Genomic DNA, 25,672 nt, shown 5'->3' on the forward strand with positions numbered 1-25,672 from the left:
GGCCTGCCTCTAGTGGCATCTCATTTTACTTTTATTTGTCCACATTAGTTCCTCCATCTGAATACTGTGGCTTCCTAAAATATGATGACTATGAATGACACTGACAATACACATAAATCTGCAAAAAAGATTTACATTAACCTATATTATTTATCCAGCTGAAACAAAACATTCTATACACAGGAAACTGAAGGAACAGTTTTTAGTGCACTGACTATATTTAATCAGTTTAAAACAGCTCAGTGGTACATAGCATAAAGACATTTGAGTGTGTCCATGTATGACAGAATTTCATTCTTCCTTTAAAATTTAAAGAAAGAATGAACGAATGAATTCCATTCCTGCTGCTGACTTACACACAATCACACAATATCTCACACGAGTCTCAGACTGAGAACCATTTGTTATAGTGAAATACACCGTCAGTTACAGTCAGTTACAGTCAGTTACAGTCAGCTACCAACTATCAGCCACAATTAACTACTTCTCTGCAAGTGCTTTTTAATATTCTCAATATGTGTTCATTTAACAAGCCAGAAGAAACGCCTCGTCTTTCAGAAATGAAGGAGCTGAGATTGGCACTGATGAAGATGAAGCATAAAAATAAAGACCTGGCTGCAAAAAACACCAACCTGTGGTGTCAGATAAACAAGCAGAGGAAATTAATAGACCTCCTTGATACTAGTTTCCACACTCAAGTGGCTACCAACAGTGCACTGATTCTGTGGACGATGAAAGGAGATTGTAAAGCATCTGTCTGGGATAAATTGGAGGATAGAAGACACACTGCAGCTGCAAGGGAAACATTTACTGTTTGTGAGCAGAACATGAGGGCTGTCTTTACAGAGCAGGGGGCAAAGCTGATGGAATGTATCTGCAGAGAGATCACGCTGAAGACTGAGTTTCAACAGACTGAAGAGGACTTTGAGCACTGAAGACGGTGATCAACAAAAAGGAAAGAGAGATCACCAAGCTGAGGAGTGAAGTGGAGGCTCTGACACAGCAGCATCAGGAGACTGTGGACAAGCTGAAACAGAGCGAGGAAGTGACAACTCTGGAAGACTGCCTCATGACAGCGCCAGCGAAGCTGGATAGGAAGCGCAAGAGGATGAATGAGTGTGATTCTTCAGATGATGAGCAGGTAAGTGCAGTCACTTCCCCATGCCAAGAGCTCCCCTCCAAAAAAGAAGAGAAGAAGGAGCACTCAGGTAAGACAAAGAAGAAGACAAAGAGGGTGGTGGAGGATGATGAGGTTGCTGGCCCTAGCCACAGAACAACGTGGTATCCTCCATGGCCCTCTTCCACTCCTTACTCCCCCTTCTTACTCCCCCTATTGCATTCACTCCCTTCCCTTATTAGCGGCCATCCGACAAATGGTAAATGGTAAATGGACTGTACTTGTATAGTGCCTTTCTAGTCTTCCGACCACTCAAAGCGCTTTTTACACTATGAATCACATTCACCCATTCACACACATTCATACGCTGGATGGGTACAGGGGCTACCATGCAAGGTCCCAACCTGCCCATCAGAGGAAGCTAACCATTCACACACATTCATACACTGATGGCACAGCCATCAGGAGCAATTTGGGGTTAAGTGTCTTGCCCAAGGACACATTGGCATGTGGACTGGAGAAGCCGGGAATCGAACCGCCGAAGCTGAACTGGACTCAACTTTGCCAAAACACAACCCAACATCATGCTGCATCGGCCAATCACATACATCCAAGCTCCTGGTGGATTACTTTGTAACGTGAAGCTGTATTTGACTGTTTACTTTGTTTACATAAAACATTTGCTGCTGTAGAGTTGTAAAATCCTTTCTGTGACTTTTGCAAACCATTGAGTGGTGTTTTGGCTTTTGATAAGTCCTTAAATGCATTCATCTTTAACTTCAATTTGAGTTCCTGGATTATACTTCATTGTCTCACTGGTACCTCAAACAACACGCCTCAACCTTTGCAGTCCTCTGTGCCATATGCCAGATTGCTGACTTTGGTCTGAATGCAGCTTAACACCTGCAACCTGCTAGCTGCAGTCAATCAAACACTGACACACCCTGCTGGACTGGGAAAGCCATTGCCACTTATCAAGGCAGCAGTAACATTTCCTCCTAAATGTATTTGGCAAAACCAATAAGTGGTGTAGAAACATGTATGAGAGAGTTATCTTGTCTAGACTTCAGACCTATTACAGCAGTTGGCGGGGAGGGTAGGATGCTTATAGATCAGTAGCTCTGAGTGCTGGAAAATGGTGAAAGGAAACACTGATCAGCCTTGAAGGAAAACAACCAGTATAAGTGATACTGCTATAAATCCAGGAGATATTCATATTCATGACTACCATATCATCAGGACAGATGGCATCTGATCAATATTAATCAATGCAGATTTTATGTCACTTACTGTTCAAATATGTTTAGACACTACTATGATTTACAATATTTACAGGTAACTTTGGCCAACTGCAAGAAGATTTTTAATTCTATAGACACCAACCCAAAGCCAAGGGACAGACTGCCATTTGTCACGATGAAGGGCAGAGCTTGGTAACTACAATACATTCAAATGAGCTTTTTATTATAGCTCTGCTCTCATTTCCTTCTGGAAAATGTTTCTTCATCACCGGGAAATCACTTTTTCATGCCTTCCATTCTGTTCTCTGTGGAGCTCTACATCACTGTGACATCAGTGTGAATATGCAGTGATACTGACTAGACCCAGGAAATAACATATTTCAAAAGTGACATTTACTGGCTTTCTCTTAAAAATGTATTTCATATGACTAAGTGCTAAAAAGGCAGAGGCAGAGAGCCAAACTTCACAATGTCAGTATGTATACTCCAAATATTTCATATTATCTGTGTATTCTAGTGCTTAGCTGGAAATTTAAGAATCAACCTGACACAACCATGAACTTCAAAAGGCTTTTCAGTTTCACTCTAGCAGTTGATGTTCTTTTTCCAAAAATCAAGAAATAGAAATAGAAATAAAAATAGAAGTAAAAATGCACTGTTAATGATAATGGGCATATAATGGACAGTGAAGTTGATAGAATTCATAGACTTTAGTCTCTATTAAGACATGGTGTAATTATAAATACTATTTTATGTAATGAACATCTCTGTTAAATAAATTGTGAGCCGTACTTTAAAAGTAGCCTATGAAATGCTTGAAAACACAGACCTACTAGCACAGTAGCCTGTTCACATGGTGATAGTTGTTATGTTTAACAACAGTTGTTATATTTTATTTACCTTGCTGGTCATTTTAGTTCTTAATCTATTTGACATTAACGGGGGAAAAATGGCTCAGCCTTCATAAATTTCTATAAGCAGCAGCTTTGGTTGGCGTGTAAATCTTTTTTTTTCCAGCTGCCAGCAAAGTCCAAATTTTCTAGTTACCAAATGTCTTAGTGTTGTGATCACTTAATTTCTGGCATTATAGCATTATTGCATTGGGTGGTAGATGTAAGTGTATCTCTAATAAGATCGACCACAAACATTATCCCTGCATGAGTAAGATTTTGAATGCAAGCATTTACTTGTGAAGGAGTATTTTTATATTTTGGTATTGCTACTTTTTGAGTAAAAGCAGGCCCAGCGCCAGGATGAAGAGACTGAGGAGGCTGTTAAAATTTGCAAGGGGGGGATGTTTTTCATAAATTAAAATTCATTGATTTAACCATTCAATAGCCTCAGAAATGCTTAACAACAACATGAGGCTACTCATGTGTGTTCTGGGTCTGCCCTGGGGTCTCCTACTAATTGGACATGTCCGGAACACCTCCAGGAGGAGCATCCAGGAGGATCCTAACCAGGTGCCCAAACCACCTCATCTAGCTCCTTTCAGTGCAAAGGAGCAGCAGCTCTACTCCGAGCTCCCCCCGGATGTCTGAGCTCCTCACCCTATCTCTCAGGCTGAGCCCAGACACTCTCTGGAGGAAACTCATTTCGGTAGCTTGTATCCGTGATCTCATTCTTTCAGTCACTACCCAAAGCTTGTGACCACATCTGAGGGCTGGGACGTAGACTGACTGGTAAATTGAGAGCTTTGCCTTCTGGCTCAGCTCTTTCTTTACCACAACGACCCGGTAGAACACCCGCATTACTGCTGATACTGCACTGATCCGCCTGTCAACCTCACACTCTATCTTACCCTCCCTTGTGAATAAGACCCTGAGATACTTGAACTCCTTCACTAAATGTCTACAGTCTTTATGAGTCATGTTCATGGATGGAAGTCAGTTTAAGAAAGTAAACTGAATTGATTTAGCTGCTGCTTCAGGCAGATGTTACTCTGAAGCTCATATTAAACTGAAAATGATGCTCTGGAGCTTCTTTAAGTTTCATGAATATGCACATCATCAATTGCGACATGTCATTCTGGCATCATTGAATGATTTCACAAAACTGTCAAATTATACTTAAAAAAAACATTTTACAAAATGGTTGAGCACTAACTTTAAGACAAGGAGTGAATGACTTTATGGACTTTCCACATAGGCTATTTATATGACTCACCTTTTCCTCATTAGAAATGCAAACTAAATGTCTGCTTTGCTGTGCTGGTAAAACAGAAGGCAGCACCTGCAGATGCAGCACAGATGATGAGCATAAGTATATCTGACTGCTGGGATTTGTCCAGAATTAGAGACCACAGCCAGCTGCATTCAGAATGAGAGGGACACATTTCACTGCCGGTGCAATTTCAAAGGCAAAATATAAAACAGTGGTGTAGTCACTTCCCGAAACAGTTAATTTTTTCCTCGTGCCTCTATCTACTGTAATTGGCAAATATTTCAGAGGCTTTCAGCGTCATTGACTGCATATTTTAAGTGCTTTGTCACTTCAATGGGTACACAATTTAAACAGAAAGCCACTAAATGTCACCTCTGTGATGTGTTAAGAGCCTGGTACAGTCAGCATCAGTGCATGTTCATCACTGTCCACCACAGGCAAACAAGACAGCACAGTTTGTTACTTCTCTGTCACGTTGAGGTCACACTACACATAGAATAGAATAGGAAAAAAAAGATTTTTTTTTTTAATCAGTGTTTGCTGGTTAGGAACATGACAGCACTGCTCAAATAAATAGCTCATTTGAATATACAGTGGTTCCAGAGTCTGGCTCTCATTACCATCAGAAGAACTCCAGCTTGTAGCCATCACACAGTCTCTGGCTCTGTATATCTGATTAAATATTGGCACAGATTTTACACCTGCTTTTCACAGACGTTCAATTTCCTCTGCAGCCACATTAAGACAAATACAAAGTCAGTCTACTATCACCAGAGGAATACATCAATACACCATTAAAGGACTTGTGTCTCAGCAGGATTTGGAAAAACTTGTCCATGCATTTATCTTCAGTTGACTTGACTACTGTAATGGTGTCTTTACAGGTCTCTCCAAGAAATCAATCAGACAGCTGCAGCTGATACAGAATGCTGCTGCTCGATTCCTCACTAAGATTAAAGTTGATCATATAACTCCAGTTCTCAGATCTTTGCACTGGTTTCCTGTCTGTCAAATAATTGATTTTAAAATACGGCTGTTGGCTTATAAAGCACTGAATGGTTTAGGGCCAAAATACATTTCTGATCTTCTGCTACATTATGAACCAACCAGACCTCTCAGGTCGTCTGGGACAGGTCTGCTTTCTGTCCCCAGAGTGAAAACTAAACATGGAGAAGCAGCGTTCGGTTTTTATGATCCACATATCTGGAACAAACTTCCAGAAAACTGCAGGTCTGCTGCAACTCTCACTTTTTTTTTTAAATCAAGGCTGAAGACTTTTCTCTCTGCTGCTGCCTTTTTTAAAATCTAATTTAAGGCTTTTGATTAATTTCTTACACTTTTCTTCCAATTTAACACTCTTTAATTGTATTTAATTGTCTTTTTATATTTCCTTCTGCTGCTTTTACTTTCGGTCTTGATGTCTTTTACGTTTTATGTAAAGCGCTTTGAAATGCCTTGTTGTTGAAATGTGCTATACAAATAAACTTGCCTTGCAAGAGTGGTCATTCTCTCTGATTAATCAGGTGCTGATAATATTCTATGAATGTCCATTCCTTCCTCCCGTATTTTGCACCAAAATACATACTGGATGAGAACAAACATCATTTTAAAGTAGTTTTCTTTGATTTTACCAGCACAAAACCAATCTGCAGCTACAAACGTTGAAATATTGGATGCTGGGACGGAATATTTAACATTTTCCTTTACATTCCTGTTCCTGTTAGATTTCATTTGTTATTTAAAAAGTTATACACATTCATCCTATACCATCCTGTTTCTCTTTAACCATGTGAAAGCTGATAAAGGTGGATGGTCCCTAAGCAGAGCTAATATCAATTAGTTCAAGGTTCTAACAGTAAATTTTCCAAAGCAGAAAGAGGAAGTGTCTTTCTAATTATGCTTTTTTTTTACTCAGTCCCATCTCAATGTATGTAATTAGTCCCACCGCAGGGTAAATAAAGGAAAGTTGTTGTGCAGTTGCTTAATATTTAAGAATAGTGTGATAAATCATTAGATTTGTATTGGAGGAAGGTCGCTGTTTGTTTCACCTCACTAATTAACAGAGGGCTTCTTTTTGATGTTGCATGAAATTGGTTGTATGGTGCCCCTTAATGCTCATTATTTAACATGTCAGAAGCACAACATTGTGAAAATTGCCTGAACTTCTGTAATTAAAAAAGGCATTTATTTTATTTTGCATTTAATCTTAAGTAATGCATAAAATTAATGATGGCGGCCAAACAAAGAGCGACTTAAGCTTGGCTGAAGGTTCTGTTGGATAAAAAAAAAAATGTGATTCAGTAGTGGGAGAGTGGATGTCCTGCTTTCCATCATAAAAAACGATGAGGTCTGTGATTCACCTCCTGCCACTTCTTCTCATCTACTTCCATCTCTCTTTTCTTTCTCCAGTCCAGCCCAGTCTTTGTCTTCAGCTCTCAGGTCCTGTGTACTATTTTCTCTCTCAATACCAGCCCTGCTTCACTTTCCTACACATAACAGATACTGTATGATACTGTGTGTGTTTGATATGAGCACAATAAAGGTGTAAAACCACAATAAGGCTGTTGAGGTGAAAACAAGAAGAATAAAGAAGGCTTGCAAAGGAAAACAAAATGCACAATGTTCTGCTAATCCTTCTATTTATCCATCTATTAGCAACAGTGGACATGCACAGAGGCTTGCTAGCATACCCTCATGCATGGATATTCAAATGGGCTGTACTTATATAGCACTTTTCTAGTCTACCAACCACTCAAAGCACTTTACAACACATCCCAACATTCACCCATTCATACACTGATGGCAAAGACTGCAATGCAAGGAGCCAACCTGTTCATCAGGAGAGATATAACGCATTTTTATTCAAAGCACTTTACAATGTTTCTAATGCTCATTCACACACACATTCACACAATGATGGCACAACCATTTGGGGCAATTTGGGGTTCAGTATCTTGCCCAAGGACACTTCGATATGTGAATTGGAGGAGCTGGAGATTGAACCACGGACCCTCTGATTAGTGGACGACCCACTCTACTTCCTGAGCCACAGCCGCTCCAAATGTTTTATTAAAGATCCATATGAATCTGACATAAAGTCAGAGGTCTGGCACCAATATTGCTGCCAATTCTATGGGTGCTTGAGAGCTCAGGCACTGAGGAAATGGTGAGCACCTATGAGGAAATTATCTGTGTGATCATATCCAACCCTGTCTCCTACAAATGCACAACTCATTTTGTATTTTAGTAGCCACCTGGGTTATGTTCCATTTTTCTGGTAAGGAAAGTGTTATGTTTAGTACCATGTGGTTGATGTTGGGTGTACAATGTGCAGGATGGTGGGTTAGGTAAAGAACGTGGTTTCAGTACTGTTCGGTAGTGAACATAATGTCTCATGCTTCAAGTCACTGTTGACTTTTTCAATATTAACCAGTTGCTGTGAGTGCGTAAATACCACCATAAAGCAGTGGTCCCACCATATAGTGACATTGGCTCTTACATGTGAAACAGGTGAGTCCAGAAGCTTAGTGACATTGGCTTTTTGCAGGGCTAGTTGGTGAAATGCTGTAGCTAGCAAATTAAGTGCCAATTTGCTAGCAGGACCAACCGGATTCGTGCTAGTTAGTCACATTAGCTCTTGCAGCTTCTTTTAAAAGATTAGAAAATGAGATAAAGAATTGTTAAAAACTGACAGGGCCCAATAGATTCAATGACTTTGAGAAAGAACTTTGTCGGCATTACATCAATTGAACTGGAAAACACTTTCATAAGAGATACTGTTTCTAAAAGCACAGATAAGGAAATGGGAGAAAAATGATTTAAAGTGTTCAGTGGTGGGTGATGGACATTATAGAATGTGCCTTTATGGGTAACAGAAGCTCTGATGGACTTTATCAGTGAAGTAAGATACAAACTTTTCACAATCACTATCACTTTCATCTGGGGCACAAGGAGGGGTTAGATTTATTAGCTGATCAACAGTCTTAAATAAAATGCTTAATAATAAAAGACTTACAGTAATGAATACTATGATTTATCCGAGGCTGCTTTCTTTGTGTAGGCTTTGACCTGACTTTAAGAGGACCAATATTATTTAGAATGGATGCACAGACAGAGATAAAACAGTCCATCAGTTGGTTGGTATGATTGTGTTCAGAGAGGAGTGGCTTATGATAATTAAAAAGTATACAGAACCTTGAGACACTTTGTTCATTAAATATGTGAGAACATGTAGAGTGGGGTTGGACAGTGTTAATGTTGTCTATTTCACAGGTTAAAACTGCATTTATGGTCAGATACACTCATGTCTATTGATTCCACAGTGGGAACTCTCACACCCAGGGTGAAAACAAGGTCCAAGGTATGGCCACGGTTATGTGTTGGTCCACAAATGCTTAAGGTTAAAGGATGTAGTGATGTTTTAAAAAATCTCTCACCTAGGATCTTTGGATGAGTACCAGTTCAAACCTCTTGTGTTGTAATCCAGAGTAGCTGCTGATAGAAGCCTTTTCTGTGTTCCTCAGGCCATTTAGTGTTTCTATTCATGCTCATATTGAGCATATTCAATTCTCTCACTTTTTTGCATCTGATGACTCCCTTCCTTTTTTCATTTTTTTCTTTATTTAGTGCAAGATAAGTGATTAACACAAACTGAGTCCAAGATAAGTGATGAACACACATATGTTATGGGAGAGTACAAACAGGAGAAGCAACAGAACCAGACAATAACCCAACAAAGCTTTAATTAATTAAATAAAAAAAAAAGTTCTTTCACTATTTTCTATATCCACAGATCACTTCAAATAATATCTATAAAGATGTAGATGTAGCCCATTAAATTCTGAGTTATTAATGATGACATTTTGGCCTGAGGGTTCAGTACATTTAATGATGATATTCCCTTTTGAGATATTTCATGTTTATAAATGGATATTTTTATGTGATTGCAGTGCAAGAGGAAATGTTGGCTAGTTAAAAAAAATTAAGAGAATTAGAGACATTTGCTATATTCCTCTACTGAATCATTTGTAAAATTCTCTCACACTGTCATACTTATCCTTCAGAATTTTTAAATGGTCCAACTATCTCTGCCAGGGCTAGACTTTCCAAAATGTCATGATATTCCTGACCAGTGGAAAAGCTCTTATAAAGTCTCACTGCTTCTCAGTTTATCTGCAGACAATCATTTCTCTTCATCTATCTTCCTTCTTCCTCCACTAATTTGACAGGGTCTCTCCATTCCCTCTTTTTCTCCTCCTCACTGCTCTATCATCCTTTTTTCTCAAACACACACACACGTTGGAGTGCTTTATTGGAAGACATGGGTCAATATTAATTGAGGAGGACTCTATGTTTTAAGAAAGATGATTTCATATTAAATATCCTCAGCCACATATTCTTGAATTATTACAGGGCTTTGTTGAATACTCGATTCTGATTGGTCAATACAGTCTGTGGTCTGTTATTTCAGAATAGCAGGACGCTGCTATGAATAACAGATGGTTGCTAAGGATGCAGTTCTGTTCACAGACTCTGGAGGACCACGTCCAATCATATCAATCCACAGAAAGAAGTCTGGTAAAATTACCAACTGCAGCTCATTCGTGACACGCTGTGGCAAACAAACGTTAGAGATAATGTCTGTGATGGGGCAATATATCAATATTTTGTGTCAGATTATTGATTTCTTTAGTAAGTATTTGTGTAATCCTTCACTTGGCGTCGGGGTCCTACATCACCCTGTCAGGGTTCATTTCACAATAATGACCCACTCGCTGTACATTATCCCTTACATGTACGCCAGTCACCAGATGGTGTTCATCCCTCCAGAGGAGGTCCAAAGAGAATCAATGCCAAGGCTGCAGAACACCATTCTTCAAAAAGATATTCCCTCATCTGGTGTTTTGATGATGGTGGTGGAGAGCGCTGTCTAACACGTCAATCCAAAATCTCCCACAGGTGTTGAATTGGGTTGAGATCTGGTGACTGTGAAGGCAATAACATATGATTCACATCATTTTCATACTCATCAAACCATTCAGTGACCCCTCATGTCCTGTGAATTGGGGCATTGTCATCCTGGAAGAGACCACTCCCATCAGGATAGAAATGTTTCATCATAGGATAAAGGTGATGACTCAGAACAACTTTGTATTGATTTGCAGTGACGCTTCCCTCTAAGGAGACAAGTGGACCCAAACCATGCCAGCAGAATGCCCCCAAAAGCATAACAGAGCCACCAGATCTCCTCACTATAGGGGTCAAGCATTCAGACCTGTACCAGTTTTTCCTTTAATTAGTCACCTGTCTGTATGTGTATCTGAATGCAAGAAACTTTTTGTTGTAGTTCGTTTCCCAAACAACAAAAAAAAAAGGCAAAGCTACACCGCTGGATTCTCTCCCCAAGTACTGCAATGGACCAGCTCACTTTTGAACAGTCTCTCTGTGTTATATATCATCCTCACATCCTGCTACAGCTGTTAAAATGTGCCAAATTATGGAAGAAAAGTGCCACTGACATGCTGTTTCCATTCAACAAGTCAGTACATAGCTTTTGGAGGGTGAGGGCATGTTTTGTGTTCGGGAGCTGAAAGTATTGCTATAATAAAAAGCTTATTTGAATGCATATCAGTTTCCGAGCTCTGCCATGCATTGTCACAAACAGATGAGGTGAGTTTGTCATTTTACTTTGAATTGAAATCATGCTGGAGTACAATATGTCAGAGTGTGGATGCTCCTGAGCGTAGTTTCATCTCGTCTCGTCTGTGAGCTTTTTCTTGTGAATTTTTCCTCCCCCGGGCATTTCTTCATTCTTTCTTTTCCCTTTTTTTTTTTTTTTTGCCTTTTTTGCCCTTTCACATACAATGCACATACAAATTTGAATTGTAATAGGATACGGTCAACAGGAAAAAACATAATGAAAAGATTTTAGAATGGCATTTAGAATGTTGGATGGCAGGTATAAACTTCATGCTATATATATGTAAATATGCAAGGAAGGTTGACGCTATGAGTTTCAGTTCAAATAAATATTCACTGTTTTCATACTTTTTCTCACCTCTGCACTGCACAGATTCCATGTTGTATCAGCTGTGTTTTTCACACTGCTTCAACACTCATCACTCTGCATTAATATGTGACTTAAGGCATGAAGAAATGAAAACATCAGCCTGTAATGTGACCGGTAACCAGCTCTAAGTGCATAAAATTTTTTTTCCCTGACTTTGGATTGAGTCAGTGAGAAAACCAGGCAGGTGGTCAAACAGTTGGTGAAGTGTTCAGTCATCCTTAAGGATGTAATTTACAATAACTGGCGAGATATGAAGTGGAAAAGCGGAGGCAGTAGGGCAGGGATGAGTCTGCTGATAAGGAGGATGAGAAAAGTCAAAACTGAGAGACTCCAGAGATCTCAATTGCTTTGGAGGTCAAAAGCTGGTGCCTGCAGCGCCTGGGGAAGAAGGCCGGCGTACATCATCCCAATGATCTTTCTCATTACATTCACTGTCTCGCTTGCCTGCCCGCTATGGGAATAAATATGACTGTATGACCGCTGTGCTGTGGACGCAACAACCCGGGCGCTGAAAGAGAACAGGAGGGAAAGAGGCAGGCGCATAAAAATAAAAATGATGTTTAAGGATTGCATGTCTTACCAGCCAACTGGGATGATAGATGGAGATGAGGTACACTGGTTTTGTGAAAGCTGCAGCTGAATTTATTGACAGAGGTCTGACTGTACAAAGACAGATCGATGATGGACAGTCCTGTACAGTCAAAATATTCAGTCTGCCTCTGCAGGATTACTGCAGGCAGAGAGCAGATGCAAAAAAATGCAAACACAAGATGGAGAGCTACACCAGGATTGTCTGAACTTACATTACAATCTGTTATATGGTGCCTGATTCAAGCTGTTTTCAGTGAGTAGAGATTAACAACATTCAAAGTTATAAATAGAGTCTGTCTGAGCACATTTCCATGTGGAACAGCCGAGTCTGTCAAGGAACTGTACTTATGTTGGACAGTTAGTTTCTGTATTTGACCTTGATTAAAGCAAGCATAAGCTAAGATCTGAGACATTTACTGAAAGACCACGAGGGCCAGAAAATCAATCATGATTTAATAATGATTTGTAGATAGCTGGTTGCTGAGTCATTAACTTCATTAACAGTGCTTGAATAGGCCTGGGGGTTTGCTTCCGTAAAGTTTAGGATAAAGGCGTTGAGGTAAGGGTTAGTTTAGGGAAAGTTGATGGATTGGTCATGTCACCATTGACTTTTTCATTATTTAACCAATTTCCCTAACATTAACTTTGAGTTCTGAGTTGCCCAAACATAATCATGAAAATGGTAATCATGTGTTTTTTTTGTTTTTATGTTACAAGAAACCTGTTGCTGTTGCACATTAGTAGAACTAGTGCAGTGCCTGTACAAAACATGCCTGTTTGGAATTGGCCGATTGCTTGGCCACCAGTTTTACTGCCTGTAGTTTTCTCATCCAAACAACTTCACACTCGACAAAGCACTTCATTGGGTCCTCAGCAATATACCTGCCAAGTGTGAATCAAAGGACTTACATACAGACAAACAGATACTCCTTCCATTTAAGTTTGATACAATCCATGCTGAATTGCTGTAAACTGACCGTCCTATCTCTCTGTGATTACAGCAGCAGAGCCCCGCCTGCATCACTCTGTACCCTGCCTCCGCCATCTTGTCTCTCCCTGGCTGCCAGAAGCATATTGCTGCTTGCAGCTTTCTTGAAAACTGCTCATCCAAAACAACTTAACACTCGACGCTGCACTTCCATGGGTCCTCAGCTATACACCCGCCAAGTGTGACGTCAATCGGATGAACGGTTGTTGAGAAAATCGAAGGACATACAGACAGCCAGAGACTCCTTCCATTATAGTTAGATTGACTGAGACTGTTTCAATGCCCACTGGGAATGTTTGTTTTACAAGCATATTTCATTCATGTTTGTAGCTTGTTTAGATGCTTGTAGGTGTACTTTAATATGACAACCCTTTATTGCCTCTGATTTTCTAATGTTTAATACAGCATCAGAAAACACAGACAATCTAACAGCACAGCTGCTATCATTAACCTGTGTTTTTATTTTTGCCAGGTGATGTAGTGATCATAAAATAATGACTTTATCTGTGATAGAGAAAGATAGAGTGATGCAAGCCGGTCCAGCAAAAATAGACGCGACAAATAAAGATAACAGAACAGGGGAAAGAAACAGGGATGAGTTGAGCAGCTCACAGACCCACCAGCCAGAATGGCAGCGGACGCAGCCACTTGCTGTAGGCATTGTGGGTAATGGTGTGGAGGTCAGGGTGGTGGATAACTGTGGTTCTGTCCTGTTACAGTCCAACATTTAATGTTTATGGGGTTTTTACCCTTTAACCATAACCAAGTGTTTTAGTTACCAAACTTTAAACTACTGTAGTAGCCATGCATAGATTTTCTAAAACATTGTCATTGAGTGTTATGAAAGTAAACCAGCAGAATTCTGCAGAATTGTCCAATATCAGCATTCTCTCTGGTGATAGGATCGATATGCTAATAAAAGCCTGAATCACTACATGCGTAAACTATCATCCACCACTGTGGATTCTCTCTGTGTGCCTCAATTAAACTCAGATTTTAGGAGGGTGAGTGGTGGGAAGCTCTCCATTTATCTCTTACCTCTCCACTCATGCTATCAAAAGTGGAAAAAAAAATTGCCTTTTTATCAGGCTCATCAAAAAAAAAAGAAAAGAAAAACAGAACAGTCCAAAATCTTGCTAGTGTGTGTGAGAGGACACATATTCTTAAAACCTAAACTGCACTGTGGCTATAAATGGAAAGTTTGTCCCAGTGGAGCTAGAGAAAGGTCAGAGGGCATTCATTTTCTAGAAGACAAATTCACAAAAATTATGTATAGACCACAGTGTTTTAACAGGCCAACAGGCGGACCATCCTCAGGCTATAGGGAGGCAATAAAACAGTTCTGTTAGCTCAAAGGAAGATGTTAACACTTTCTGTCAAAGACATGTCAGATGTCAGTGCCTCTCTCCTCCCTCTGAGCTCTGCTTTTGCTAAACATGAGCTGCTATGCTGTGCTGTGCCGTGCTGTGCTGTGCCATGTGACAAATAGAAACTCTGGAGCAAAAAACAAAGAGTCTCCTAACAGCAGTGAGGAGAAAGCTGGGCTAAACCCTTTCACTGCCTCCTCCTCTTCACTAACACACAGTAAGATGATTTACTTACATCACTGTACAGGATTCTGAGGAACACACAAAAATAAAATTTAAACTGTATTTGTCAAACGTACCAAACACATGTACTTCTTTGCTGCTTTTGGTGTGAAGCATCATTGGCTGTCGTGGCTTGATATATCAAAGAAGGTTAAATGATGTCACATTACATTACTTCTGGGTGTTTACACTCAGAAATGATGTTTTTGCTCAGTAGCCTATGTATGATTTCTTTTTAAAAGAAATAGTTTTCTAAGGTTGTTTTCACACCTGCCTTGTTTAGTGTGGTTGAATTGAACTGGGCAGCATTTACCTCCTCGGTGTGGGTCGTTTGAGCAGGTGTGAACACAGCAATCGCACTTGGGTGCAGAACAAAACAACCGGACTGAGACCTTGTGGAAGAAGTGGTCTCGGTCCGCTTACAAATGAACTCTGGTACGGTTCGTTTGTGGTATGAACGTGATTCGACCCAGCTGCAGGAAGCATTGCGCCTTTTTTGGATTCTTCTCTTCAGCGGACTGAAGGCAACACGTCTTCTTTGCCTAATCTGAAGCAACACATTGTTCTCTTCCTTGAAGTGTGTTCAAATGTGCCATTCTGCTCACATATTTTGGCTCGGTATATGGCCCAAACAACTGGGTGGATTATCCATATATCACATGGGGTGAGCGCTTGGGGGGCACCAGCCAATTTGCCATGCTGGGGGGGGCAAAAATGGAAAATGAAAATAGTTTTCATGGTCAGAAACTGGCAGATACACCATTTATAAAACACTTTATTTAGCTTTTATCATCATTATCCTTATTAATAAGAATATGAATAATAATAAGAAGAAAACAGTTGAAAAGTGGCTGCTGCTGTGCGTCCTTCACAACCACAGAGCTGTGGAGAGAGAGACGCTGTCAATATAACAGTGGTATACTTTATTGCTGATAGAAAATATGTTCAAAGATCATTTTACTAATCCACCCTCTTGTGTGGAACAAGTACACCTTCAAATTCCTGAGTGCTACGATTAATACATTAGTTTTATTTAAAGGCGAGAATGAAAATCAAGTCCTTATAAATGCTGTAGCGTATTTGCCATTCATGGAACACAAACTCTCCTCTCTCCACCTGCCAGCCCTACAAAATTTCTGACTGATGAGCACAGTGACAGCTCCCACATGGCTTTTGCTGATACATTTTGTTTTGCCTGAAATGTTGCTGTGTGAAACCAAACCAAACCAAAGGGAAGATCCAACAAAGTGACAACTCATCCACTGATTCAGACCAAGCAAACAAAGATGTGAAAATGCCCTAAATGTGATTAAATAAGTGCTGGCAGCAGTGACTAGGTTTTCCAAATAAAGACTACAATCAACACCCCAAATGCCCCACTTTTATTTCTTTTGGTTTCCATTTGAAGTAGTAGCTGTGATAATCTGTAGTGTTTTAGGAGAAAACTGGGACAAGACTGCAGCCATGAAGTCTTATCTGAGCTATATTTCTTCATTAAATAACTTTTACAGTTTTCATATGTCACAAAAACCAAATAAACAACAACATTAATAAAACGGACAAGTTGAAACTTTGATGTCCAAACCTGAAAAATCTTCCTTATTCTTTTATATTGTAGCCGAGAGGTACATTTATTTTTTTACTGTAGAATTTTCCACTAAGGGTTAAGTTTCATTTAATATGTCTATATTATTATTATGTTGTTGTTGTTGTTGTTGTTTCAGTGTGATGTTGTTATTTTGGTCACAAGATGGCAGTGTTGAGAGTTGAGTTGAGTGTTGAGAGGATGTGGATGCTAGTTAACTCAAACAGTGAAGAGATAAAGTTGCTGTATTAATTGAAGCTTGAGTTAGTTTTTGGTTTTCAGTGGTTCATCAGGAGATTATAGTGGCGTTGTCTGTGTGTGGAGGAGCTGGGGATCCCAGGGTTTGGATTTGGACATGCCAGATCATTATTATTATTATCATTATTATTATTATTTTATATAAAAGGGCCCAAAACTGAACTAGTAGTTGACTGAACAAAACATACTGACCTGAGCTACAATCTCTGTAAGAAAATAAGGCTGAGGACAAAATAAAGAAGAGATTATACTGAACACAAAAATGTAACCATCTACTAATAGTAATGTGAGGAACTTATAAAAAAAATGTTTCAAAGGAACTAATGCTGTATATTTGATCAGTTTTCAAGGCCTATTTTTAATTATTAAAGTAGATTTAAGTGAATGTGATTTCAGATATTCGTTTGTACATAAAAGTATTTTATTTGTTCTAATAATAATGACAATAATAATAATGTGCTGCCTCTTGAAACATTTCAGCCCTCTGTTCAAATTATGTAGCATGTGTTAACCCAAAAAAGAAAGTAAATTACAGCCATTAGTTTTCTAGATAGCTTGTCATGGACCAACGTATTGGCCATAGGGGGAAAAATTGGATAAAGAAATAGTCCAGATGCCACAAAAGCCTCATCCTCCGGGGACCAAGACTATGTACAGAACATTTCATGGAAACATCTGTGTTTGCTGTGCTGACTTGGCAGACAGACAGATTTCTCCATGAAAGAATTCCCAACCAAAGCTGAGTAAATTCCTGCTATTCTCCACACCTGACATCGGCTCAAGATCCAAATCCATGCCTGAACAGGAGTGATGGTGTTAGATGTGTTTGGAGGACTGCTAGCATCTGTCCCCTGCAGTCACAGAAACCAGTAAGGCTACAGTCTGATCAGCTTAAGGGGGAAGGGCTCAGCACAGCAGCTGCCGGAGGCTGTAAACTATCTTTAGCCTACTGTACTGCTGGAGAAGGAGCACAAGCTGAGCTCTATAGAGTTTGGGAGATAAAACTCACAGCCCACAGTCCGTACTGTACCGCCCACAGTCCTTCAACACAGCAGTACACCGCTGTTTTACTCCAGGGCTGCAGAGCTGCACTGCTCTCTGTTTCACCACTAAACATGAGGGGATTCTTTGTATTTTTACTTGCTGTTGAAGGGCAGAATGGAGGAAGCTGCAGAGAGCAACAGATGATCAACAAATAAAGTCCTTTTTGAGCCTAACTGGCATGAGTGTTGTATTATTGATCCAGCAGGGAGCTGATAGTGTGCTCAAAGGCTAGAAAGCCTATACACACACACACACACACACACACACACACACACACACACACACACACACACACACACACGAGAGTCCCTAATTTGTCTTGTCAAACAAGAGAAATAAAAGTGATGCTGACAGAGTCAAAGCATAACAGCTTTTTTGCCATAAATTGGTCTGTAAATCGATCGGAGCTCGGAGCAATCTCGCGCATTGATTGCATAGAGGACACATCTGAAAGTTTCCAGTCTGTTTTGTTTGTTGTTACTGTTAAGAGGGAATATGCTCAGAAAAAATAATGTGACATTGTTGATCATATGAGCCATCTTCTCACTGCTCTAAGAGGCTTAGAGCAGGCTGTGGTGTCGAGGTTGTGTTCGTTATTGGCTGCAGTGGACTGTAGCTCATGGAGATATGGCTGAACAACCAACAGAGTCACCTGAGAATTCTTTGTATTTGTACCTGCCTACCAGGAATCAACTGGAGCTAGCTGTGTGTAAAGCCAAGCTCTCCTTCGAGGGAGCCTGTAGTGTAATAGTGCTTTAATTGAACACACAAAAGTCTGGACTGTTGCTCATATTCTGCTGTTTCTTCCAAGGTTCTTAACTGTTAACACTAAAAAAGAGGCAGTGCAGCTAAAGCTTTAGGGACCGGAATCAGATCACATTGTCAAAAAATGTGTCCAGTTGTGAGAGATTCAGCACTGAGGAATGATTAGCCTTTATCTTTTTATGCACTTCAAATAATACTTTCTCATTTAAGAAAATGGGCTATATTTAAAGCTATAATATGTAACTATTCTGCATCAAAATGTCTAAAAACAAGTAGACTTATGTATTTTGTTGAGTTGTGTACTAACACAAATGTTTATAATATGTGACCATTGAGTCACACAGCTGAGTTTAGTTTACATTATTTCTAATTGACATTGTGGGTGTATGTGATGTGCTGTGTGTAGCTTTGTATTTTGTATGGTGTGTTCTATGTGTTTTTTTTGGGGGGGGGTTTGTTTGTTTGTTTGTTTTTTGTCGGGATTACAGATGCAAATTAGCTTCAAGCTAACTCTGATGCAGTGCATATTTAATGTTTCAAACTGCACACTGTCCCATTCCCATTCTGACTGATGAGCCATTCAGTGATTTACAATCACTTCTTATCTCGTCAATGTGTAACTTACAGTATATCATTATCAGCAGAACTAAGATACATACTAACAGCAACTGTTTTGTATTTTCCACGGTGTGTGAAGATGATGTGCCATTGTGATGTAAGTCAGTCAGTATAACGCTATCTGTTAGCAACTACATTTTAGCACACAGATGCTGTGGGTTCAGATGTTGACGATCATGGAAATAAGATCAGCCAGAAGCACAGTGAGGGATGTCACAACAATGTTTAAGTCTGTTGCCCTTCAAATAGTGTTCCCTTACGTTATGATACTGTGGTACCCTCACTACTGAGATATCAACAAAATTAAATGTACCAACATCTTGTAATTACTACTTGTGGCAGCAGAGGTCGCTGTTGCTGCTGCTCAGCCGAGCAGGTAGCTCCCGGGTTGAAAAGTAAAGTCAACGTGGAAGTGCCGAGCGGCCCCGCCGTTGTGTCTGATTGTATAAAATCACTAGTAATGGCTACTCCAATGTCTCTGGGTCATTTTGAGTCGGTTCCAGCCATTTTCTATTTATGTCTCTGGCAAGGGAATGGAATTGAAGTAAGCCTGCCTGCTAGTCTTCGATGCAAACACACGGTCTCTGTCTCTATCTAATGGTTGAATTGTTGAAGTGCACAGCACTATTTTACACAAAACCCAACAGCACTATTTTGCTGTTGGGACCATGAACTTTCATTAGAGGGGTGGACCGTCCATATTGACCAATGGGTTCCCGAGATATGGGTGCGTGTCATGAACATAATGCTCAGGCTAGTTGATATAATTATGTACTGGGGAGCAGAGCAGAGCGCAGAGCAGAGCGGAGTGCAGAGCAGAGCAGAGTGCAGAGTGCAAAACAGTGACAAAGGAAAATTTTCTACTTGTTTACTTCTACATTTTTTACGCTTGTTTCTAACAAAACCATGTCAGAACAAAGAAAAAAAATTTACACCGTGCCAGAAATATTGGAAATTCTGATAACAAATAGCAGGACTGACGAAATTCCCATTGATTCAGACTCGGACAACGAGGACTTGATTCAACCTGAACCTGACTTAGACAACGATGATGCGGATTGCCTCGTCGAAGATGCACCGATGGAAGAGTAAGTCATCTTTACATTTTTATCAATTACTTATTTATTTGGTGTCTAACATTTAGTACAGTGGACATTTGTTAGCTTGTATACTGTGCATGTGTAATTTCCCTGAACGATCTGTTTGTGTTACATAAGTTACACTGTTAGCAATGCCAAGATGGCGCGTACAGACACAGAGCGCATATGAGACAGTGGCCATCACTGCATTTCATCTCATGGTCTTCTCATGAACGCAAATAATCTTGCTCATACATTATGGTGTATGTGATGTGCTATTGTGTGTAGCTTTGTATTTTATATGTGTCCTGTGTGTATTTGCTTTGTACTGTTTGTTCTTGTGCTGTTGTATGTTTTGATTGTGGGGAATTGCAGATGTAAATTAGCTTTGAGCTAACTCTGGGGCAGTACATCATTTATGTTAAAAACTGTACACTGTCTCAATAAATAAATACAATACAATATTATGTGTTACTGTGGGCTTTGACTAGTATTTCCATTCAGGATGTATTATGTACTTTTATGTTTTGAGTCACAATTTCAAAACTATAGGCCAGTGAATGAATACAATGGTGTTTCAATCCTGACTTTTTTCTCCACTGTCTTGTTTCCAAAGTGAAGATGAGGACGAGGATAATGATGAAGATGATGAAGATGAAGATTACTTTCCTGGACCATCATCAAAGTCAGCACATCCAACAAAGTGCCGTCGAGTTGGGTCTGCCACTGCCACTGAGAGTGAGGGAGGAGCAAGAGGGGGGAGACGATGGGTGGCATGACCGAGAGGAGAGAGATAAGACACCAGACCCTCTCAGATTCATGCCTGCCAAGGAGCCTGGCCCCACCTGTGACACCACGGCCTCATGGTCTCCCCTCTCACTGTTTCAGCTGTTTTTCAGCACATCTGTTGTCCGCACCATCATCACCAACACAAACGCAAATGCTGCAAAGAGACTGGATTGGAGTTTGTTTGGAAACCTCTGACGGTGAGTGATTTTTACATTTTCCTGGCCATTATACTTTTCTCAGGGCTTGTAAAAGTGCCCAACAGAGGGGACTGTTGGAGGAAGGAATGGCCATACAACTTCCAATTCCCTGGTGATAGGATGACACAGGATCGCTTTGAATCCATCTTATGGTCCCTGCACTTGAGCAACCCAGCAGCAGACAAGGCCAACGACCGCAAGCAGAACACTGCAGAGTATGGCAGACTCTTCAAGATGAAGCCCCTGTACACTGAGATAGTGAATGCCTGTAAAGTACACTTCCAGCCTTATCAGAACATTGTCATAGATGAAAGGATGGTGGCATCTAAGGCTCGCATAAGCATGAAGCACTACATGAAGGCAAAGCCTGCAAAGTGGGGATACAAAATATTTGTGCTTGCTGACTCCTCAATGGCCCACATGTGGAATTTTTTTGTCTATGAAGGGAAGAGTGTGCACGTTCCAGGCCAGGGTTTGAGCTACACATCAGTCATGCACTTTATGGTATTCCCCCCTCCTTGGTTGGGGCTACACACTATTCGTTGACAATTTTTATTCCAGCCCTGCCCTCTCTGAGGAATTGTCCAGATGAAACACTGGTGCGTGTGGCACAATCAGAAGAAATCAGATTGGCTTTCCAAAGACCAAACAAATGGATGGACACATGTAAAGTGACCATTTGCTCCACTGTCCATGCAGCATTCAGCGGACAGACTGTGAGGAGGAGAGTGAAAGAGGCTGGTGTGTGCCAGACGAAGGATTCTGGAATCTATTCTAGAATACAATCACAGCATGGGTGGCGTGGATCTTTCCGATACTTTGATTGGCTACTACAGTGTCCACCACAAAACTATGAAATGGTATAAGACCTTCTTTTACCATTTCATGGACATTGCTTTAGTCAACAGCTTCCTTCTCCACAAGAAGAAGACAAAAAAGTTCACTTGCCCAGAAGCGCTTCGGGGAGAAGCTAACTGCAGAGATGCTGGAGTTTGCTAAAGCCTCAGCTCCACCTCCACCTCCAACACCAACCTTCTACATACCTGCGTACTATGAAGATAATGGTACCCAGTCCAGGAGGTACTGTCAGAGATGCCAGGATGCTGGCATGAAAAGGGTGAAGACACCTGTGTACTGCATGAAGTGCCAGGTCCCTCTGTGCTTCACTCCTAAAAGAAACTTCTTCATTGGCACAGCTGTGACGGCCCCAGAGCCTGTTGTCTCTGTTGCCTTTGGTCCTGGGGTTTGTCTGTGTGTTGCAGATCCTTGGATGGGTGGAGCCGATGTCACTCAAGTACTAACTGGGAACACCTGGCCAGTGCCCCAGAGAGTATTTAAGCCCGCCTGCCAGTCCCTCTCTGATCCCTTCTCCACTCACCATGCTGTGGTAGTTTTTTGTGTTTCCTTTTTTGTTTTGTTCTGCACTGACAACACGCACCTCACATTAGACAACACATTCATACACTTCCAAACACCACTGACACTGACTTCCACATCTCATTGTAATTATTGTCATTTACTTGAATAAATTTCAGTTTATTATTGCTGAGTTTGGGCGTGCGTCTCCCTCCTTTGTTGGCCATAACAATTGGGGGCTCATTGTTGTGAGTAGAAAGACAGGAGTTTTTGTGGATTTGGTCTGCGTGCGAGGACCTGCCTCCACCTGTAATAGCGGGTCCCAGTGCTGGCTTGACTTTTGAACAGCAGAGGGAGTTACTATTGTTGTGCATGCAGCAAGAGAAAAAGAAGGAAGTTGCAGTAGAAAAGATGCGCCAGGGTATTGAGATGGAAAAAGTGTTGTCATTGGAGAAGATGAGGCAAGAAACTGAAAAGGCAAAGCTTGAGCTGCAAAAACAAAAACTGATTTTGATTAGAGAGGGGAAAGTTGCGGCTGATATTCTGCTTACTGATGGTTCCTCCATTTCAAGCGAGACCCTGAGGAGGTCCGTGGATGATTTGAGTGATTTGAGGCTGGTTCCCAACATGAGAGAGATCCGGAAACTTTCCTTGCAATGTTTGAGCGGCTGGCCGATACGCGGGGCTGGCCTGATTCCACTCGCACTTTAATGTTGCAATGTGTGTTAACCGGCAGGGCTCAGTAGACTTATTCCTCATTAACTAACAGTTATTGTTTGAAGTATGATTTGGTGAAGTCTGCTGTTCTCAAGGCATATGAGCTGGTGCCTGAAGCTTATCGCCAACGATTCAGGAGTTGGAAAAGAGGTGATGAATCTCACCTTTTGATATCACGAGCAAACTCCAAAGAGTTTGCTCGTGATATCTCTACTCACTTTGATCATTGGTGTGCTGCTGCTGAGGTTGACTCTCATGTGGCTCTGCGTGACTTAGTTATTCGGGAGCAGTTTAAAAACTCTGTGTCGGAACGCATCGCCACTTATATTAGTGAGCAGACAGTTAGGACAGCAGCTGAGGCCGCTGCTTTGGCGGATGACTATGTTTTGACACATGGTGGGGAGTGTCCTGTTGCTGGGGGCGGCAGTGGACACAGGGAAAATTCCTCGGCCATGGGTGCGTGGTCTGCTCGTCCAGTGAGACTGGTTTGGCTGGAGCAGAGACATGAATGTGGGTCTCGTAAGTCTGACAAAATTTGTAATTATTGTCATAAACGAGGGCACTGGAGGAGAGACTGTTATGTTATCAAATCCAGGACTAAGCAGGCTAGTGCTAGTATTTACCCCAAGCCAGCAATGTTTGTTGCACCCGTCTCTGAGCAGGTGTCTGAGCTTGCATGTGGTGAGTTGAAACCACGGGTGTCTAGTCCGGAGCTGGAATCTTACTTTCCTTTCATCACTGAAGGTGTTGTCTCTCTGGTAGGGAGTGATGAGAAAATGCATGTGAAGATATTGTGTGATACTGGTGCTTTTGATTCATTCATTTTAGCATCAACCTTCCCATTTTCAGATGACATCTACATGGGTACTTTAATTCCGGTGCTTGGAATAGGCCTGAAAGTTTTGTGTGTACCTCTCCATAAAATGATGTTGTCCTCTGATCTGTTTCAGGGTGAGGTGGCAGTCGGCGTGCAGCCGGCTCTGCCTGTGGCTGGTGTCACGATAATCTTGGGCAATGATATAGCGGGGAGTCGCATGTGGGCTGATGTTGCACCTCATACTATCATAGTGCCAGCGCCCCTGGTTGTCAGTAAGCCTGACAAATGTGAAACAGAGTTTCCTGATGTGTTTACGGTGTGCACTGTGACGCGTGCCATGAAGTGTGAACAGTTGGATGAAATAAATTCCACTTAAAATTGATGATATCCTGCAGCAGCATGTTGTAACACGTCCTGATATGCCTGGGTCTGTTTCTCACAGTGAGCTGGTGAAGGAGCAGCATGCTGATTCGTTTATGAAGTATCTGATGGAGAGTGTGCTTCCTGGGGGTGAGGTGAAAAATCATGCTCAGTGTTATTTCCTCAAGAATGAAGTGCTAATGAGAAAGTGGGTACCTCAGTGGGAGCATTTTGTTGGTGAGCCTGTTTACCAAATTGTGGCGCCTTCGAGGTTCTGTAGTGTGGTGTTGTAGGTTTCCCATGATGAGTCTGGCCATTTAGGCGTAAGGAAGACGTATGACCGCATCCTGAAGTATTTCTTTTGGCCACGTCTGAAGAGAGATGTGTCTGCTTACATTAAGTCATGTCATACATGTCAGCTAACCAGTAAGCCTAATCAGAGCCTAAAACCTGCTCCGTTGTGCCCGATACCAACTACAAGTCGGCCTTTTGAGCATCTTATTATTGATTGTGTGGGTCCATTGCCTCCCTCTAAATCAGGTGCTACTTACCTGTTGACAGTGATGTGCCAGAGTACAAGGTATCCAGCTGCGTATCCTTTACGCATGATCACAGCCAGGTCTGTGGTGCGTCTCAGTTTTTTTCCATCTTCGGTGTTTCCAGGGTCATTCAGTCCGATCGGGGGTCTAACTTCTCGTCCCATTTTTTTGCATAGATTTTAAAACAGCTGCACATTAAGCACAACGAGGCATCTGCTTACAATGCACAGAGCCAGGGCACTTTGGAGTGTTTCCATCAAATGCTTAAGTCAATGTTGCGTGCATATTGTGTCCAAATGAATGGAGACTGGGAAGACGGTTTGCCCTGGCTGTTGCTGGCTGCTAGGGAGGTTGTTCAGGAGAGCACGGGGTTTAGCCCCAATGACCTTGTGTTTGGTCATACTGTGTGGGGTCCTTTGGCACTTTTGCAGGACAATTGGAAAGAGGCAAAACCACCACAAAACTTTGCTGAGTATGTCAGTGACTTTAGGTATAGGCTTTATAAAGCCTAGGAGGTAGCAAAATTTTCTGGTCCATATTCAGTTGGGAGGAAGGTGTCAGACTAGAACTATGTGATTGCTACCCCCAAGCGTAGGTCCTCTACTCAGTTCTGTCATGTGAATTTGTTTAAGCCATACTACAGTCGTGCACATCAGGCAGCTGATCAGGAAAAGCAGTTGTGAGGTGCCTGGCCTGCTTGTTTGTCTGTGTCTGCGTCCCCTCATGCTGTGGCAGGGCAAGAGGGGAGGACTTGTCGGGCCCTGATGAGGCTATACTGTATGGCCGGCTT

The 25,672-nt window shown here is 41.3% G+C and overlaps 1 long non-coding RNA gene across 1 annotated transcript; it reads left to right on the top strand.

Annotated features, from left to right (window-relative positions):
* The first annotated feature begins 19,067 nt into the window (after positions 1-19,067).
* LOC121913977 lies at positions 19,068-24,969 on the top strand. Its single transcript, XR_006100423.1, has 3 exons — positions 19,068-19,125; positions 20,029-20,116; positions 20,724-24,969. It is a non-coding gene; the product is annotated as an uncharacterized LOC121913977 (long non-coding RNA).
* Positions 24,970-25,672: the final 703 nt, after the last annotated feature.

This window comes from Thunnus maccoyii, chromosome 16 (genome assembly GCF_910596095.1).
Source record: "Thunnus maccoyii chromosome 16, fThuMac1.1, whole genome shotgun sequence".
In the NCBI taxonomy this organism is placed as follows: Eukaryota; Metazoa; Chordata; class Actinopteri; order Scombriformes; family Scombridae; genus Thunnus; species Thunnus maccoyii.